This window comes from Dendropsophus ebraccatus, chromosome 8 (assembly GCF_027789765.1).
Source record: "Dendropsophus ebraccatus isolate aDenEbr1 chromosome 8, aDenEbr1.pat, whole genome shotgun sequence".
Lineage (NCBI taxonomy): Eukaryota > Metazoa > Chordata > Amphibia > Anura > Hylidae > Dendropsophus > Dendropsophus ebraccatus.
Genome location: NC_091461.1, coordinates 73225335 through 73245966, shown reverse-complemented (window position 1 = coordinate 73245966; position 20632 = coordinate 73225335). Strand labels below are relative to the sequence as shown.

The 20632-nt window shown below is 42.9% G+C and overlaps 1 protein-coding gene and 1 long non-coding RNA gene across 4 annotated transcripts in view; one reads left to right on the top strand and one right to left on the bottom strand.

Annotated features, from left to right (window-relative positions):
* Nucleotides 1-16691, bottom strand: part of BMPR1A (bone morphogenetic protein receptor type 1A) — a 70349-nt gene extending 53658 nt beyond the window's left edge. For all 3 annotated transcript variants that reach the window (XM_069980657.1, XM_069980659.1, XM_069980658.1), the window contains exon 1: nucleotides 16529-16691. The gene's annotated coding sequence lies outside the window, so the exon portion shown is untranslated. The remainder of the gene's footprint in view (nucleotides 1-16528) is intronic.
* Nucleotides 16692-17044: 353 nt separating this feature from the next.
* LOC138799457 (uncharacterized) overlaps nucleotides 17045-20632 on the top strand; it is a 26798-nt gene continuing 23210 nt past the window's right edge. Inside the window, exon 1 of the long non-coding RNA XR_011364266.1 lies at nucleotides 17045-17134. This is a non-coding gene — a long non-coding RNA (uncharacterized lncRNA). The remainder of the gene's footprint in view (nucleotides 17135-20632) is intronic.

Sequence of the window (20632 nt, the reverse complement as noted above, 5' to 3'; positions counted from 1 at the left end):
ACTTACTATTTGAAAGGAATGTCATTTATTCAGGTCTTACATAAAACTATCCTCTAAATTCCACAGAAGCAACCAGGGTATGATCCAAGAAGTAGAAAATCTAGGAGACAGCGGGATATTTTCTCTAACAGAGGTAAACCAAATTTTCCATAGATATTACATTTCTTCTGTCTAAGGAATCCAGCAGCCATCTAATCAAAAACTGTATCCGTCAGAGAACCAGACTTCCGTGTCTCGTTTTATATGTGAAGTTACCCACCCTTTACTTCAACTAAGCAAACTGCATTTTTTACAGATATCCTTTAACTAGAAAGATTAGATTGTGGTAAATCCACCCATCTGTGTGAGGAAGAGCTTCTCCTGGAGAACAGATCACAATGAACAGCTCAATGAACTCCAATTAAAAGAATTAGACTGGAGAGAGATGCATTATACATTATGACGGTGGGGTGAAAAAGTAGCACAAAACCAATATCTTCCTATAAGGAAAAATCACGTGACAACTTAATATGCAAGATATGCAGTGTCTCATTTGTGATTATAGAGCTATGTATGTACACACTGCTGTAAGGGACAAACCACCCCTAAACACCAGCATTTACATTCTTAAAATAATAAATGTTTAAGGGACGAGAAAGAAGCAGTCATAGACTGCCAAGGATTCTAAAAAGTTGCCAGAATCTTTACCTTTGCCTTTTGGATTTATACACTTCATCACAGAACATCTTCCTGTGTATTTTCACACCGTGCTGTTGTTGATATACAATTCTAAAGCAGGCAGAAGCTCTGTCTTTCTGCCTAGAAGCAGAATGGTTAAAACCAGCGGTAAACTAAGAACATTTGGCTGTGGAACATTCTTCTTTATCTCTTTAGTGAGATCCCGGGAAACCCTTCACATACAAAGAAATGCATCCAAGCTTTAAAATTTCTGGCTTTTCCAGATGTTATCAGTCCTCCTCTTCACACTTTGCTAGAGAAGTTTATTTATTTACTTTGTCTAGGAACAGGAGGGAAAAAGGACACACTAGAAAGAGCACACCTCTACAGCAACACTTCAATATGTTTGGATGATAGGAATGTTCGATGACCGTTTTTATTAAGAACCAGGTAAAGTACTAATCCAGCTCTGTGCAATATTACAGGCTGAAGCTTATCAACAGGACATCCTAGAAAACAGAGCAAGTCTGCCAACTAGAGAGTGATTCAAAAGCTGAGCAATGAGGTTCGCCCAAACCAAAACTTACTGCCAGTTCGCTTATCTCCACTACCAAGTTTCTACTATGAGCTCTATGACCACGTTCACACAGTAAATTAAAAGCAAAATCTGACCATAAAATAGAGAACATGGTCATTTACTTAGATTGAAAAATGTCAATATGTATTATATAGCTCTTTTTAAATAGACTTTAATGTAGCACATTAGATTAAATGTGCTGCATTTTATACCCAATGTACAGCCATATTTTGCTATTTTTCTGCAATGTATGAAGCCAGCTTTAAAAAAAAAAAAAATATATATATATATACATATATACACACACATACATATATGTAAAAAAAAATGTTGTGTTGAGATCAACTGGTGTCAGAAAGGAAGGATAGGTGGTCGTCCTGATGCCAGTGCTCCAAACCACCTAATTAGCCTAAGAATATAACTACAAACTACACAGAAATGAGGAAACTTGCCTACATCCTCAGCGCCCCATATACAAAAGGGACATATCAGCAGGTTAGATTTGTCAATAGTTTTCCTTAACCCTTAGAGGACCGGGCCAATTTCATTTTTTGTGTTTTCGTTTTTTTTCTGCCTTGTGCTTAAAAGGCCATAGCACTCGCATTTTTTCCCCTAAAAAACCACATGAGCCCTTATTTTTTGCGCCACTAATTGTACTTTGCAATGATAGCCTGAATTTTTTCATAAAGTACACTGCAAAACCATAAAAAAAAATTCAATGTGTGGTGAAATTGAGAAAAAAAGATGCATTTTTTTTTTTTGTTGTTTTTACACTGTTCGCCCTGGGGTAATACTGACATGTTATATATGTTCCACAAGTTATGATTACAACGATATGTAACATGTATAACTTTCTTTGTATCTGATAGCCTGTAAAAAATTCAAACCATTGTTAACAAACGTTCCTAAAAATCGCTCCATTCCCAGGCTTATAGCGCTATTATCCTTTGGTCTATGGGGCTGTGTGAGGTGTCATTTTTTTCGCCATGAAGTGTTCTTTCTATTGGTACCTTGACTGCGCATATGCAACTTTTTGATCGCTTTTTATTACAATTTTTCTAGATTTGATGCGTCCAAAAATGCACAATTTTGCACTTTGGAATTTTTTGGCGCTTACGCCGTTTACCGTGCGAGATCGGGAATGGGATAAATTAATAGTTTGGGCGATAACGCACGCGGCAATACCAAACATGTTTATTTATTTATTTTTATTTATAACATGGGACATTCTGACTTTTATTAGGGGCTTTTTATTAATAATAACACTTTTATTTTTACTTTTACACTTATACTAGAAGCCCCCCAGGGGACTTCTAGTATAAGTGCACCGATCTATCATTGAGATCTATGCTGCATAGATATGCAGCATAGATCGATGAGATAGGCATATTGATTGCTTCCGGCTGCTGCAGCCGGAAGCAATCGAGGGCCGAGCTGGGATCAGCGCCATCACAGCGCTGACCCCGGATGGGGCAAGATGTGTGGATCGCTCCTCCGGGACAACGTCCCGGAGGAGCGATCCTCCCCACTAGACACCAGGGAAGTGCTGCATCAAGTAATCGGATGCAGCTTTCAACTGAAACAGCTGCATCAGATTACTTTATTAGGGGGCACGGCGATCGGACCGTGTCCGCTAATAGCCGCAGTCCCGGGCTACGAGCGGCACCCGGTACCAAGGCGGTTAAGAGTGCGGCCACAACGCGGCGCCGCTCTGAACGCATGGAGGCGGCCCTGGACGTACGGGTACGTCCAGGGTCGCCTAGGGGTTAAAAAAAAAAAAAAAAAAGCTCAAGTACTCCAGTCTTTATCTGCTGCTGTATGTCCTACAGGAAGCAGTGTATTCTTTCCAGACTGACACAGTACACAGTCTCTGCTGCCACCTCTGTCCTCGACAGGAACTGTCCAGAACAGTAGCAAATTCCCATAGAAAACCTAGAGTTGCAATACTTTTTGTAGCTATTCGACTAACCATAGGGACAGTCCACTCCATATCAGATAACTTTTTTCCATCCCCTCTTTTTTCATAGAAGGCTTAAATTAAAGTGACTCTGTACCCACAATCTAACCCCCCCCCCCCCCCAAACCACTTGTACCTGGATGGCTACTATTAATTCAAGATCTGTCCTGGGGTCCGTTTGGCAGGTGATGTAGTTATTGTCCTAAAAAACAACTTTTATTCTTGCAGCCCTGTGTCAAATTGGCGTGTGTGTGGAGTGTGTGTGCTCAAGCCTTGCACTGCCTCTCCGTCCCTCCTCCCTGCCCTCATCATTATTAGGAATGCCATAAGCAGCATTTTTCCTGGCTTAAACCCCTAGATGACCCTTTGCGTAGCCGTACGTCCTGGGCCACCTAGGGGAGTTCAGAGCGGGGCCACTCTGAACCGCCACGATCCCGGGTGCCGCTTGATGCCTGAAGCTATTAGCGGGCACAGTCCGATCGCCATGCCCGCAAATCAACTATTCAGATGTCAAAGTTGATCGCTGCATCTGAATGCTTCTTGCAGCCTGTTCCCTGGTGTCTGGGGGGGGGGGGGGGACGCGGGGAAATCGCTTGATTGCGCATATACGACTTCTTGATTGCTTTTTATTACAATTTTTCTGGATTTGATGCAACCAAAAATGGGCAATTTTGCACTTTCGGATTTTTTTGCGCTTATCTCTTTTACCGTATAAGATCTGGAATGTGATAAATTAATATCTTGGTCGATTGCGCACGCAGTGATAAAAAACATGTTTGTTTATTTATTTATATTTATAAAATGGTAAAAGGGGGTGATTCTGACTTATTAGGGGAGGGGGCTTTTTATTAATAATGACACTTTATTTTTAACTTTTACACTGAGGATCTCCCCACTAGACACCAGGGAAGAGCAGCTCTGAAGTCTTCAGATGCAGCTGTTGGTTGTAAAGCTTTAATGAGGACTCCAGCACTCCAAGATGTGGACTCTAAGGGCCCTTTTACACGGAAAGATTATCTGACAGATTATCTGCCAAAGATTTGAAGCCAAAACCAGGAATGGATTTGAAAAGGGGAGAAATCTAAGGGTGGTATTACACAAAGCGATTTTTTTCAATTAACGATAAACGATCTCCAACGATCGCAATAGCGGTTGCCTAATAATCGTTCGTTTTACTACACGGAAAGATTATCGGTTATATTGGAGCAACAAAATTCAAGAACACTCCCCTTTCAATTTGCGAATGAACAGGGAACGGCTAACGACATCTTATTCAAACGAACGATGTGCGAACGATGTGTAAAAGACAAACGATAAAAATAGATTCAAAACCTATTAAACGACCAATCGTTCGTCGTTTAATCGTTGTCTACTATTACACTTAAAGATAATCGTTCAAATACGACCAATTGAACGATTATTCGACCGATAATCGCTTCGTGTAATACCACCCTAAGGCTTTCCTTTATTACCTGATCTCTGTTTATAGTCCATTCCTGGCTTTGGCTTCAAATCTTTGGCAGATAATCTGTCAGATAATCTTTCCGTGTAAAAGGGCCCTAAAGCTACTACAAAGCTAAAGCTATTATGGTGCGTTTACACAGAAAGATTTATCTGACAGATTTTGGAAGCCAAAGGGCCCTATTCCACGGGACGATTATCGTTCAGATTATCGTTAAATCGTTCGAATCTGAACGATAATCGTTCGGTTGAAATGCAGTTAACGATTAACGACCGAACGAGAAATCGTTGATCGTTTAATAAGACCTGGACCTATTTTTATCGTTGCTCGTTCGCAAATCGTTCGCATTGAATAAGACATCGTTCGGTCGTTCTCAATAGATACGAACGCAATAGCGAATAAATAGCGAAGAGAAACGATCGCAATTACGATCATAAGTAACGATTATCGTTCCATGGAAATGAGTGAACGTTTTCAGGTCTTTCGCAATAGCGGTCGTTTGAGATCGTTAATCGTTAACGATTATCCAAACGATAATCGTCCCGTGGAATAGGGCCCAAAGCCAGGAATGGATTTGAAAAGAGGATAGATCCCAGTCTGTCCTTTATGACCTGATCCCTGTTTATAGTCTGTTCCTGGTTTTGGCTTCAAAGATCTGTCAGATAAATCTGTCTGTGTAAACGCACCATTACACAGGACAATGCAGGAGAGCAAACGAGCCCTGTCAGCACTCGCTTGCTCCTCGTTCCCCACTGGCTGCTATTACACGCGTCGGCAGTGAGCGATTAAGAGTCGGGGGGCTGCCCAGGTGATCGTGCAGCCCCCAGGGCAGCCCATAGAAGATAGCAACAGTCTGCTGCCGCCACTCCTGTTCCACAGAGCAATGGCAGCAAATCGTTGCTATCTTAGTCGTCTGTCTTTCAAAATGTTGAAAGACGACAGACAACTATCAGCCGACATCTTTCATGTCGGCTGATCGTTGTCTTCTATTACACAAGACGATCAGCCATAACAGTCGATGTTTGTTTCGTGTAATAGGGCGTTAACACATAACTTTGCGCAACATAACATGCATCTGCGTGATGTGTAGCTCTATCTGCTTGCAACCCTGCATTTCAATCTGGATAAAGTTATGTTATTGATTCCACGTCTTGGAGTCCTCATCACAGCTTACACTGGTGAGCTGAATTGCTCTATTTTGTATCCATTTTGCCATATATGGCTAGTTACATCACAGCCTGAGTATTGTCACAATTCAACATCCCCTATTATCTCATTTTTTACCTTTGTTAACGGGGCATGGGGTAGATCTGAATGTAAATAGGAATAGAAAGCTAATGTGCTTGTCCTTACATCAGAGAGGCTTCATTCCAGCAATACACCTTAATGTAATTCTTAGGGGTACGTTCTCACTTACCGGATCCGCTGAGTATTTTCTGCTGCGGATCTGCAGCAGATTTCATTTAAATAACTGAACACAGCAAATCTGCACCATCAAATCTGCAGCAGATCTGCTGCGGATCCTGTAGGTGTGAACACACCGTAGGGCCCTATCACACCAACAGATTATCTGACAGATTTTTTTGAGCCAAAGCCAGGAATGGACTATACACATAGAACAGGTAATGAAGGAAAGACTGAGATTTCTCCTCTTTTCAAATCCATTCCTGGCTTTGGCTTTAAAAAAATCAGATAATAGATAGTCAGATAATCTGTTGGTGTAATAGGGCCCTTAGACTTTGGATGTTGCTTGTGAGGATACATGTATTTACTTGTGTAGATGGACAAACTATATTAGTCTGCCCAGCTTTCTTCATCTCAGCTCAGTTAATTGCTCCCATAGATCTTCAGGATGAAGCACTGACCTATTACCCTTTAAAATGATTCAGGATTGACCCAACCCTTGCAGCAATGCAAGGTCAGAGACTTTGGAAAAGAACATGAAAACAAAGTTTAAAAAAAAACAACATCTTCACATCTCACACTTTGGAGAAGAGCATAACAAGGCTGTAATACACTCTGCAACACTAAAATTGCAAAACCAAAGAAGAAAAGTAAAGAAATTATGGAATTACAGGATTATGAAATGTGAATGATAAAATGCAGGCTAGCATGAACAACATTATCCCATGAAGGAGTCTTCATAGTGTTGACCACTCATGGGATTATGGTGTGGAGTAGCACAATGTATGTTAACTGAATCCCTTCATAATAGATTACATCTGACAGAAGGGGGGGATGCTGCAATATGTCAATCAATATGTAGAAATGTCTTACATAGTTACACCCCTGTAACAGCTCTCTATGGATAACAAAATTCTAGGCCCAAATGGAAACAGACCCATGAATAACCAGATTAGGGAAGTAGTATAGGGGCTTCTCCTATCTATGTAACAGAGGAGCTACACCTAGCTGACAAGATATAAGTGAATTCTAGGAACAATGCCACTTCAAAGGCTGATAAACACAAGGTCATAGGTGTCAGGAAGAGAATGTTATCTCTATAATCGACCACTCGCTGCTGCTCTAAAATATGACCGGCATACCATCCCACTAGGCAGACCCAGGAATAGGAGGCTACAAAGACCCTGTACAACCTAATCTGTAACTAACTGAACTAGTACTGCACAGAGGTACCAGGCACCCAGGACACCAAGAGCTACCATACCAGTCCATAGCTGCACATCTCCAGGAAAATCACAAGCTCATTTTGCTGGAATCTTCAGCACCTCAGGACCGAGAAACAAGTCCTTCAATATGAAAAAAAAAATGACATCCTGTTACATTAGTATGAATAAGGCGTCAGCACATGCCTGCTGTACTGCCCCACATACATATGTTTACAATCTAAGAATATACCTTTTATTTGACAGAATCTGCTAAAGCTTCGGGTTATATATTGAAAAAAATAAAATAAAAATCAATAGAATTTGTGAATGTTTTAAAGAGATTCAGACTATTTCCTTATTTGAAAAAAAGATTGTTCTCAAAAGAAAAACTCATAAGAATGAAAAATATGGTACTCCTAGATTCACTTTCAGAGCCACTTTAATATGGACTCTTTGAACTCCTAGTTATAGATAATTCACGTTGTCAGTTATGTACCATAACTTTTTACATTATTATTTTTTCCCATTCCCCATGTGAAAGCCCATAAATTAATTTAAAAAAAAAAATACATCAAATTAGAAGGGATATGCCTCTCTCTAGCATGGGGCTAGAAGTGATCACATATTTACCTTATATTGTTAAAACATAAACCTCCTATCTTATGTAAAATTAAATAAATTAACTTAATACCAGACACCACAACAGATATCCACATCCTGAATAATGTCCTGACATTATTAAACCCATGTACAGTAATAGCAAACCCTTGAGATGTGGGGTCTACTAAGATGTAATGAGACTGCTGGAGATAAAGGCGGCTGCATATCACAAGTTTATCCCGTACATCTTCTCTGCTGATAAGCTTTGGCAACTTATGTAAAAGCAAAATGACAAATGATTTTCTTACGATTTCTTAACCTTTTAAAATACAAAATCTTATCTGTAGCGCCCAGCAGAATGTTATCTAGTGCTGCTTGGAAGCAGCCATGGCTATAGTTTTCCTTCGTGGGATAAGCAACAGGAAGGTTAAAAAAAAAATTATGAAGTTTGTGAGGGGGCCAATCCTCAGTATCATGGGAAAATATTTTTAAAAGGACTCTTGGAGACTGCGATCTCATCTTATCAGCTGCTGTATGTCCTGCAGGAAGTGGTGTATTCTTTCCAGTCTTACATGCTGCTCTCTGCCGCCACCTCTGTCCATGTCAAAAACTGTAAAGCAGGAAATGTTTTTTTACGGAGGATTTGCTACTGCTCTGGACAGTTCTTGTCATGGACAGAAGTGGCAGCAGAGAGCACTGCGTCAGACTAGAAATAATACACCACTTCCTGCAGGACATACAGCCGCTGATAAGTATGGGAAGACTTAAAGGGGTAGTGCGGCGGTAAAAAATTATTCACAGAATAACACACATTACAAAGTTATACAACTTTGTAATGTATGTTATGTCTGTGAATGGCCCCCTTCCCCGTGACCCACCACCCCCACCCGTGTACCCGGAAGTGTAGTGCTTTATACATACCTGATCTGTGCCGACACGCGTCCGCCATCTTGTGCCAAACGTCATCTTCGGCCGGCCGGCCCGAACACCTTCGATCTTCCCGGGTGCCGGCCACGTCATCAGCTGCTCAGCCGCGATTGGCTGAGCATAACTGTAATTTGTATAACTTTGTAATGTGTGTTATTCTGTGAATATTTTTTTACCGCCGCACTACCCCTTTAAGATTTTAAAAATTAAATTACAAAGTTAAAGGATTTTTTTAGCTGGAGTACCTCTTTAACTCTAACAACTCTTCTTCATTGGATAGTGCAGTTTTTAGGAGTCTGTTCACACATTGCAATCACTATGCTGCTAATCAGTGGAGTATACTGGGGAGTAAGATCCCTACACATTATATTGAGGAAAACTGTGAGTTCACTCTCTATTCTTTACTATGGAGGAATGTAAAAAATAGGCTGCAGAGAAGATCAGGGCCATCTCCGGAAGAGATGAGAAAAACGTTAAAAATTTAGCTTTGCCAAATTTCCAGAACTATACTATATCCCACCCGTGTATGATAAATGAGATCAGATTCAGAAGTTATAGAACACTGAGAAGCAAACCCAAGAGCTGTGATATAGATAAGTATCCAGGTGTCTATATGACATGGTTTTATTTCCTTACATGCTACTCTCCTCCTACACCGACAAGTCCACTTTAACAGAAAATATTTTGACTAGTCAAACCCCAAAATTGAACAGGCTGTGTAATTCTGTAACATACTGCTTTCTGTCACTTGTGATCAAAACGTCTTATTATATAAGACCAGTGAAATCACAACAGTAGGAGAGTCGAAAAGTAGGAATGGAAAAAGTACACTTACCATACCAACCAATCAAAGTCCATAACCTGAAGCCCCACCACCATCATTCTGAACCATTTTAACCATTATCTGCAGGAATTGCAGTATAACCCTGTCAGCACATTGTGACAACCCCTCCGCTCTTCCCATAACAGAACACATGCAATGTACCCTATGCAAACAGTGCCAGGACATCAGACCCAGGGAATTTCAATGCCTTGCTACTGCTTTCCTCTATTCCGATTACAAAAGCAGCATTTCAGGAACAGACAAGTATTAGAGAATTGCTCAAAATGCAATCCCTTCTGTATGAGCCAGACATCCCTGGCACATGAGCCATCTTGTATAGAGCAGAAGAAAACAGCGTGTAAGGTTTACCTTTGGACTGGATAATTATTCCTCCTCACTCATTCTTTCAATGCCACAGCCTAAGAAAAATGTCAACCAGCTGAGTGTGGGTATTTAGATATTTAACCCTACTGTCTAGAACCACGAACCAACCACTCATCTCTGCCCAAAGTAACACTGCCAACATGTTCACTGCAGTGTCACAGTTAGGGCTTATTCTCATGTCCAGTATTTTGCCAACCCTGCGGATGGGGAAGGCCTGTAATGGAGTGTTTCCCCGCCCGGCATGATATATCAATATCATACAGTAAGCGGGGAAACTGTTTGAATCTCGGCAGCTGTGAGCATTGCAGCGACACATCTTCCATGATCACAGCTACCTGACTGCAGGTCAGCTGACATACACTGTGCCAATGGGACTGAGGTATATGGACATTTAGATTTTAAAAAAAGTTGACAAGCCAGTGTGGCCCTGACAACTATTTATCGGATGTGCCCAAATGTATTCCCACAATCAGCTGGTAGTTTCTCAGGCCTTTATGGACATGTGAGAGTATATTAGGACACTCAAAGCCATATAGTTTATCACTTCACTATGTATATGCGTGCAAGGCCCATAGCATAAAAAGCATAACCATGCAATGTAAAGCTATCAGCCTATTAGGCCATGCATTTCTTAAATTAAAATTGCACATCGACATACAAATGAAATAGATTTACCGCTTTGACTGCTTCTACGCTTACACCACCACAATGCTGAGAGTATGTGATGAATTTATAGCACCTCAGTCATAGCCGCCATCCATCATTACACCAGAATGCATTATTCCCAGAAATCATTGTCACTGTGTTTCTGCAGCAGGACACCCAGAGTGCCAGGAAATGGGTCAATGAAAGCCTCTCATACAGCCTGACCCTCACACCTCACAGGCCTGCCCCTTATGTTCTACTCATCGGCACTACAAGCCGGATCAGGACAATAAACGGAGACTCCTTTACACTATCACACCCAGCGTTGACCTCACATATTGCAAAAACATACATTTTCATTTGCAAAAAAAGTAATTTAGAAAAAAGTAAAGTTTAGAAAAATTCAGTTTAATAGAGTTGTAAAATTACTACTCTAAGGGTATATTCACACGAACGGACTCACAGCGAGATTCTCGCTGCAAGTCCGGCAGGTCCTGGCAGTTCCCACACACTATATACTCGCTGCGGTCTGAACGATGTATGTAATTCTACCGCCCTTAACCCCTTCTGCTCCCACCAGTCTTCCCCGCTGTAAGCATACATTACCTCTCCTCGCTGCACAGGTCCGGCGTCCTGCTCTCCCGTCCGGCCAATCATTGTGTTGCCCAGCCGCAGCCGCGGTAATGTATGCTTACAGCGGGGGAGCCGGGCAGGAGCAGAAGGGGTTAAGGGCGGTAGAATTACATACTCGCTGCGGTCGTTCAGACCGCAGCGAGTATATAGTGTGTGGGAACTGCCAGGACCTGCCGGACTCGCAGCGAGAATCTCGCTGCAAGTCTGTTCGTGTGAATATACCCTAAGGGTACAAACACACACACCGTATACGCAGCAGATACGCAGCAGATCTGCAGCAGACTTGGTGGTTCAGATTTGATGCTGTGTTGTTATTTAGATCTAATCTGCTGCGTATCTCAGCAGTAAATACGCTGCGTATACGGTGTGTGTGTTTGTACCCTTAAGTCACATGGACATTCAAGGAGAATGTGAAAGTAGGAATAAAAAAAGGGCATACATTTTTTTGTAATTTTTAATTAAAAAGATTGTGTCCTCTGGAAGCATGAGGGACACTGAGCATCCCTCTGCCATCATCCTCTCCAGCAGCCACAGCGGCACAGCTCTGGGAGTTGGGTCGTGACATCATCATTTTATCCAGGAAGTAAAGCCTTGATGTATTAGAAAGTGCAGGGAAAAAAGCACTTTATAAGCATTTCCTATAATAAGCGTATTGGTGATTTGTATACCTTTTGGAGGGGGCAATACTATACTTTAATTAAAAATTTTGCCGGACTTCTCCTTCAAGTGGAATTTTTTATTTTGTCATACAAAGGACCAACTGGAAAATTGCTAAAAAAAAAAACATATGCAGTGCGTTTAATTTGACTATATACAACATCTGGTTGCCTTGTTTTCATACTTAAAAATAAATAAATGGCCAACAAAAAGCCCATAAACCACCTTGAATCCAGCATGCTTTTGTAGCAGTTTTTTTTATTTATTTAACTAAAGAGTAGAGTAGAATAAAGAAAGGAGTGTAAGGACTTTTTCACACAGCCCAGCATCAATCTGCAAGATCTGCACTTGTAAGCAGTGCCTCTAAAAGGCAAAATTAATCATGCATCTGGGCCACAGGAACAACCGCTTCATCATTTGTGCGGCCATTTAAAATCATGTTTACTGTGCGGCCGATAACGATGATCGTTACAACTGTACAAAAGATCAAATCAGCAGGCGTTTTCTCACTCGTTGGCTGATCGCTGGACATTTAATGGTGCGTTTACACAGACAGATTTATCTGACAGGTCTTTGAAGCCAAAACCAAGAGCAGACTATAAACAGGGATCAGGTCATAAAGGAAAGACTGGGATCTATCCTCTTTTTAAATCCATTCCTGGCTTTGGCTTCCAAAATCTGTCAGATAAATCTTTGAGTAAATGCACCCTCACACAGACCAATTATAAGGTTAATTAGGGTATGATGGCCTAAAGTTTATTTGTGTAAGAGTACTATTACACAGAACGATAATCGGCCCGATTCGGCCGATTATCGCTCCGTGTAATAAAGACAACGATCAGTCGATGATTGTTGATATAGGTTAGAACCTGTATTTGACGGGCGCCGACCGTGCACCTCTACTTGTAATAGCGATGCGCGGCCGGCGACCGACAATCTACATTACCTATCTACGCTCCAGGGCTGCTCCTGCGGTCCGCTTCTTCTCGGGTCCCGCGCACTCTAGCTGACAGGCCGCACTGAAGCTAGAGCGCGCAGGACCCGGGGAGAAGGGGACCGCAGGAGCAGCCCTGGAGCGTGGATAGGTAAAGTATATAGTTTAAGTAAGGGCTGCAAGGACATCGGTAACGATGTCCTTTCAGCCCTTGTTAAACGATTATCGGCCATGTAATAGTCCCAGTAAACGAGCGCCGTTATAGCAGGTCGGCGCTCGTTTACAGGTATTATCTGGTCCCCCATCGGCCTGTTTATTACCACCCTAAGGGTGCGTTCACACGTACAGGATCTGCAGCAGATTTGCAGGCGCATATTTGAATCTGCAGCAGATCCGCAACAGATTTTATGGTCCAGATTGGATTTGCCTTGAATCTGCAACTTCAAATCAGCGCCATCAAATCTGCTGCAGATCCTGTACATGTAAATGCACCCTTAAGGGTACGTTCACACTTACGGGATCCGCAGCGTATTTTTCATATTTCATTTAAATAACTGAACACAGCATCAAATCTGCTGCAGATCCTATAGGTGTGAACGCACCCTAAGAGTGAGTTCACACGTACAGGATCTACAGCAGATATGATGGCGCAGATTTGATGGTCCAGAGTTACTTTGCATTGAAACTGCAACTTCTAATCTGCGCCATCAAATCTGATGCAGATCCTGTACGTGTGAACGCACCCTAAAAGGGAACCATCAGCAAGTTAGACAAATCTAACCTTCTGATAGCCCCCTATAGCACCCAGGATACTGAGGAGGAAGTTATTGGTTCTGTGCTGTTAGTTGGGGTAAACTCCACACTGGAACATGATTTTGGAGCACTGCCGCATCATCCGGCCCACCCCCTATATATATTATCATTAAAAGGGGTGGGACGGAGAATGCGACAGTGCTCCTTATGGTGCTCCTGCACTGAGGAGGAAAGCAGGACACATACCTTCTTCTTCAGCATCCCAAGTGCAATAGGGGGCCATCAGCAGGTTAGACAAATGATTTATTACTGCATTGAAGTGACGCAGTAATGCAGTAAAAATGCAATGTGAATGCATGTGTGAACACAGCCTCAGCCTTCCTGGGAGCACAAGTTATCCAGTGTAAGGCTCCGTGCACACAGAGCAAAAGTGGCGGAATTCCGCCAGCTTGTCATAATGGGAGTCTATGGAAGGCTTGCGCGAGCCTCCCATAGACTGTCATTAGTACAGGGAGGCTGGCGGCATTCTGCCACTTTTGCTTCATGTGCACAGAGCCAAAAGGGACTTAAAGGGAAGACTGAAGGTTAACTCACACTAGACCGATGCTACATATTTTACATGCAGAAATTTGCACAGCAAATCCGCAGCAGTTCCAGCAAAGTAAGGCCTCCGTATCAGGCTATGTTGCAACTTCGGGATCATATGAGTGGGACACTGCTAAATAGACGCCCATTAATAAAGATCATGAACCTTAACAGCTGCCATCTATTTAACGAGATGGCCACGTTCCCCCAATATGTTACCGAAGTAGGAACATAGCCTAATAAATTATTCTATAGCGCAATTACAGACCCGTGGTTGAGGACAGTATAGTACCCAGTGATGTCAATGGACCCTTCAACATATCTATAGTTGCTACAGATCCACAAAAGGGCTGTGATCCAGACCCCCTATTCTCTACGAATGGATGTGTGCTAATGCTAACAGCTACAGATGCACATCCATAGTGCTGTCTGTAGCTGCGGGTCCACGGCTACCGACAGTTCTCTGGATGTGTGAATATGGCTTTAGGGGGATATTCCTGACACAAATTGCACTGCAGATTTTTACCTGCAAATGTATATATATATGTTTCTACAGTGAAAGGGCTTTAGGGTGAGTTCACACGTACAGACTCGCTGCGTAAAACTCGCGTGAAAGGTGTTGTGGTGTTGAACTTTCCTGTGAAAATCGTGTAAAAATCGCACCAAACACGCAGCGAGAATACACATACATTGACTTGATAGCAATCAGTATCGCTGTGAATTTATGTACGAAAACTGTACGTGTGAACAGACCCTTAATGTGTGTGAGACAGCTCCAATGTGAGCGGCCCCGCACACAGCTGGAGGTAGATTAAAAAAAAAAAATAAACAAAAATTATATATTTTACCATGCAGAATAGTCCTATTAAAATATAACAATGATATTCCTGCACAGTGATCGGCGTAAACGAAGAGAGGGTATAAAAAAAAAAAAAAAAAAAAAAAAAAAGGAACACTGACTTTTCTAGAATTATATTCAGAAAAGAATTAACAAAAAGCAAACAACAAGCACAATAATACAGCATAAGACACCCACTACATACAGCTTGGGTAAACAGACCAGCGTTTGGCTGGGGCATGTTTCTATACTATTTAGAGACAAATGATGGGGCAATTATTGATCGAACAGGCAGATTATTGCCCCATGGTGGCTCTAAAAATTGTTGTTGATTGGCCATACATCTCCATGTATAAACAGTGGATGTGCCGGCCTACAGTGATGCAAGCGGAGGGCTGCACAACCACTGAGCTCAAACACAGGCACCATTCAGCTAGGTTGGCACTGGTATTGGGAATGGGTCTGCCTGTAGAAAATTACCAAAGAGGACTCTTGACAACCAATGTACTACTGATCACAGCAATGAGATCCCCACCAGTACCTAGAACCAGAGTGCTCCAGGGTGTCGGGCATTCCCTTTGCACAGTGTACCTGTGGACCAGGTGTGAAAAGATCTGCAACCTGCAAGGAAGTGTTGAGCAGAGCCGTAAAGTGGGACCCTGTGCTTTACTGTGACCGCCATAAACGCATCTAGGAGCCTGCTATACAGAAAAAGATGATACGTATAGACTGAATACAATACTTACCATATCTAGAAAACAATACAGCACAAACCCCTATTGTTCACACAACACCATAGGACAGGACACGCAGTACTGACTTATAATGACAGAGGGGGGGGGCCTCAGCACCAGAACCCCAATAATAGCATCCTATGCATCTCTGTAACTCTCGCATTGACAAAAACCATGCCCATACAATCTCTATGGCTACTTGGCGGTAAATAAAACACACGGTAATGGTGTCGGCACACACATCAATATGATGTCACACAATCTGTTTATTCCTCCCCCTCAGCTACTGATAAGCAAAGTGTTAATTATTCACCAACATTCACTCATTACATGGGACGGGCCCTGAGGGGCCACAAGCCTGTGTGGACAATCACATCTCCCACTGTGCGACACAGCCACATAGGATTAACCCTTGAAGGGGCAGACAACACTGCACTCTTAAAGGGACCGCTCACACTTCCATCATCCTATTGGAGGCCAGGTCTAGTATGTGTCTGGTCCTGGGACCTGCGTACAAGTTACATGGTGGCCCGGAGTCTATGGCCCCTCCACAGCCCACATTGTATGTATACGGTATATAGTGTGTATGTGATGTGTACGCAGGCCTCACACACAAAGGTAACCTGAGGAAGAGGAGAGCGGAGAAGTGAAGGAAAATCTCAGTCCCCTCCCCCTCCTCCCCGCACAATCTGGAGCCGCCACACAACTTCTACACGGTGTCCGCAGCCGCCAGTATAAGCGCAGCCAACTCACCCGAGCCTTCCGCCCTCCATGCCTACTACTCCCGGCAGCAGCGATAAATCCTCCCCGGCGGGACACACACTTTCTCGGTCGTCGTTTGTAGCCGCCGTCTGTCTCCGCTCACAACTCACACCTTCCAATGCGCGCCCCCGCCGCTCCGTGCACGCCCCCGCCACGCACTACACCCGCGAGAGAGGCGGAGAAGCGCCGGCCATGACGTCATCAGCGCTCTCCCAGGCTATACGTTTAATAACAGAGGGAGCTGTTAACCCCTTCTCAGCTGGTGACCGGGCGGAGCGGGAGCGCGCGATACGCACAGATTGTTAGCTGCAATGTCTGTAATCGGACAGTTCCATCGCTGCCGATAGGGGAGCACCTGCTGTTGTTTATAAATAATGGGGCTCGTTTTCAATATATTTACGTGACTAGTACGATGACCCTGTCGTGTGACTTGTACTTTACGGCAGTGCACCATGTTTACCGGACTGTGCCCGAGCTTCATGTGTGCCTGTGGGCAGCTGCGGTCCATAGTCTGTAGACGAGAGGGTCTGCTAGACCCCCACAGGGTAAAGGTTATTGATGAATCACAGACTGAGTGCTAATAACTCTCTTCCTGAGGTAAATCCTGCCACAGAGGTTAGATAGGGGTGTGGTGATGATGGTACTTGTAGTTCTCCTGCGGCTTCTCTATTACTGCTGCCTGAGATGCTGATGGAGAGGCCCCTGATGGTGACAAGGGGCAGAGAAACAAAATTACTGACACCTAGATGCCTTTTCAGATACTTCTTAAATTGCATTAAAGGGGTTGTCCAGCTAAATAAATGTTCTTTTAGATTTGTAATTTACTTCTATTTAAAAATCTCCAGTCTTCCCATACTTATCAGCTGCTGTATGTCCTGCAGGAAGTGGCGTTTTATTTACATTCAGACACAGTGCTCTCTGCTGACATCTCTGACTGAGTCAGGAACTGTCCAGAGCAGCAGCAAATCCCCATAGAAAACCTTTTACTGCATTTTTGTGAAGTTGAGGGGAACATTTTGTGGAGCCTTAAGGGGGTATAATACCATTGTAACCTGGTTTTAATACAGTTCTCGATATGTGCCATACAATGAACAGCTTTATATGACCAACGGAAGGCTTGCTTCCAATCGTCCTCCGAGGGTGATATATTTAGGTCTGATGCCCACTTTTCAAAAGGGCCTATGGCAGGCATGTCCAAACTTTTTTCGAAGAGTGCCAAATTTGATGAAGTGAACATGTGCGAGGGCCGACCATTTTACATGCTACATGCTATATGCTTTATAACACAGGCAGATAATAGCAAGCTGGATACCTGGGGGGCCGTAAAAGTTTGGAACGCGGGCCGCAAATGGCCCTCCGGACGGACTTTGGACATGCCTGGCCTATGGGTTCAAACTCCATATGGTTGCCTAACAAGTTATAAATATACTTAATGCCTTTGGGTTGCATATTAAATAATCGGATGATTTCCGAACTATATTTTAAGGAAGTATGTTTCCTTGTCATTAAATAGTTTCTTATTTTTAGGAATTTATATAGGTCTTCTTTGGGCAGATCATAAATTTTCTGTAGTTCTAGATATGTGTGGAGAATGCCCTCCTGGAACAACTGGTTCACCTCCGACAAACCCCTTGCAATCCAATTGGATAAATCGATTTTAGGGATAGCAACATGGAGTACGTCTAATGGTAAATGTGGCAAAATGATATACCAACTAAATCAGAATTGGTTCAGGAAATAAAACGTATAAATACGAGGAGGCTATAGCCTATGGCAACAACACTATTCTAAAATTCAGAGAGATGTGGTCACCGTGGACGATCAGTCCACTTTTCTCACCTTAATTCTTATCCAAATATTTTACTAAGCTGTTTATGAACATATTAAAAAAAAACATGTATGAACATAATACATGCAAATTTATCACATTTTTGTGAATGACTTGCGGGAATACTGCTTGAATTAATGTTTTTCTTAAAGATCTTTTCTTTTTCTTATGTTTATTTTCTTTGATTTCTCCTTATGTTTAAATATACAACATGACGGTTTAATTGTATACTTTGTTTGCAAAAATTTGCTTTGTCTACAATGCTTTTGAAAAATTTAATAAAAACATAGAAACAGAAAACCTTTTACTGCTCTGGACAGTTCCTGACTGGGCCAGAGATGTCAGCAGAGAGCAGTGTCTGAATGTAAATAAACAACACTTCCTGCATGACATACAGCAGCTGATAAGTCTGGGAAGACTTGAGATTTTTAAATAGAAGTAAATTACAAATCTGTATAACTTTCTGACACCAGTTGATTTAACCTCTTAAGGACGCTTGACGTACCCGTACGTCAAGCGTCCGCAAGAGGTGTTCAGAGCAGGGCCGCGGGGCGACCCCGCTCTGAACCGCCGCGATCCCGGATTCCGCATGTAGCCCGGGACCGTGGCTATTACCGGCCACGTCCGATCGCCGTGCCCGCTAATCAGGTAATCAGATGCAGCTGTCACCAAAGTTGAAAGCTGCATCCGATTACCTTCTGCAGCACTTCCCTTGTGTCTAGTGGCGGAGATCGCCCCCTGGGACGTTGTCCCGGAGGAGCGATCTCTGTATCTTCAGCCGGCTGGGGTCTCCGCCAAGATGGCGCTGATCCCGGTTCGGCACTCGTTTGTTTTCGGCTGCAGCTGCCGATCTCATTGATCTTTGCTGTATAACTAGATCAATATATACTAGAAATGTTTTTAATAAAAATAAATAAACATGTTTGGTATTGCCGCGAGCGTAATCGCCCGAACTATTAACCCTTTAAGGACATGGCCCATTTTCGTTTTTACGTTTTCGGTTTTTCCTCCTTGTGTTTAAAAAGTCATAGCACTTGCATTTTTCCACCTAGAAACCCACATGACCCCTTATTTCTTGCGTCACTAATTGTACTTTGCAATTACAGGCTGAATTTTTGCATAAAGTACACTGCGAAACCAGAAAAAAATTCAAAGTGTGGTGAAATTGAAAAAAAAAACGCATTTCTTTTATTTGGGGGAAATGTGTTTTTACGCCATTCGCCCTGGGGTAAAACTGACTTGTTATGCATGTTCCTCAAGTCGTTACGATTAAAACGATATGTAACATGTATAACTTATATTGTATCTGATGGCCTGTAAAAAATTCAAACCGTTGTTAACCAATATACATTCCTTAAAATCGCTCCATTCCCAGGCTTATAGCGCTTTTATCCTTTGGTCTATGGGGCTGTGCGAGGTGTCATTTTTTGCGCCATGATGTGATCTTTCTATCGGTACCTTGATTGCGCATATACGACTTTTTGATCGCTTTTTATTACATTTTTTCTGGATTTGATGCGACCAAAAATGCGCAATTTTGCACTTTGGGATTTTTTTTGCGCTGACGCCGTTTACCGTACGAGATCAGGAATGTGATTAATTAATAGTTCGGGCGATTACGCACGCGGCGATAGCAAACATGTTTATTTATTTATTTATTTGTTTACTTTTATTTAAAACCTGGGAAAAGGGGGGTGATTCAGACTTTTATTAGGGGAGGGGGATTTTTACTATTAACAACACTTTTTTTTTTTTTTTTACACATATACTAGAAGCCCCCCTGGGGGACTTCTAGTATATACACTTGGATCTCTCATAGAGATCTCTGCAGCATAGATATGCTGCAGAGATCCATGAGATCGGCACTCGTTTGCTTTCGGCTGCTGCAGCCGGAAACAAACGAGTGCCGAGCCGAGGACGGCGCCATCTTGGACGCGTCCCCGGCCGGCATCAGTAACGGAGATCGCTCCTCCGGGACAAGGTCCCGGAGGAGCGATCTCCCCCACTAGACACCAGGGAAACGTTGCCTCCGGTAATCGGAGGCAGCTGTCAACTTTGACAGCTGCCTCCGATTAGCTAATTAGCGGGCACGGCGATCGGACCGTGCCCGCTAATAGCAGCGGTCCCGGGCTACTCGCGGCACCCGGGATCGCGGCACTTCAAAGCGGGGCCGCCGCGCGGCCCCGCTTTGAAGTGCTAATGAGGACATAGGACGTACCGGTACGTCCTATGTCCTTAAGAGGTTAAATAATCACATTCCTGATCTC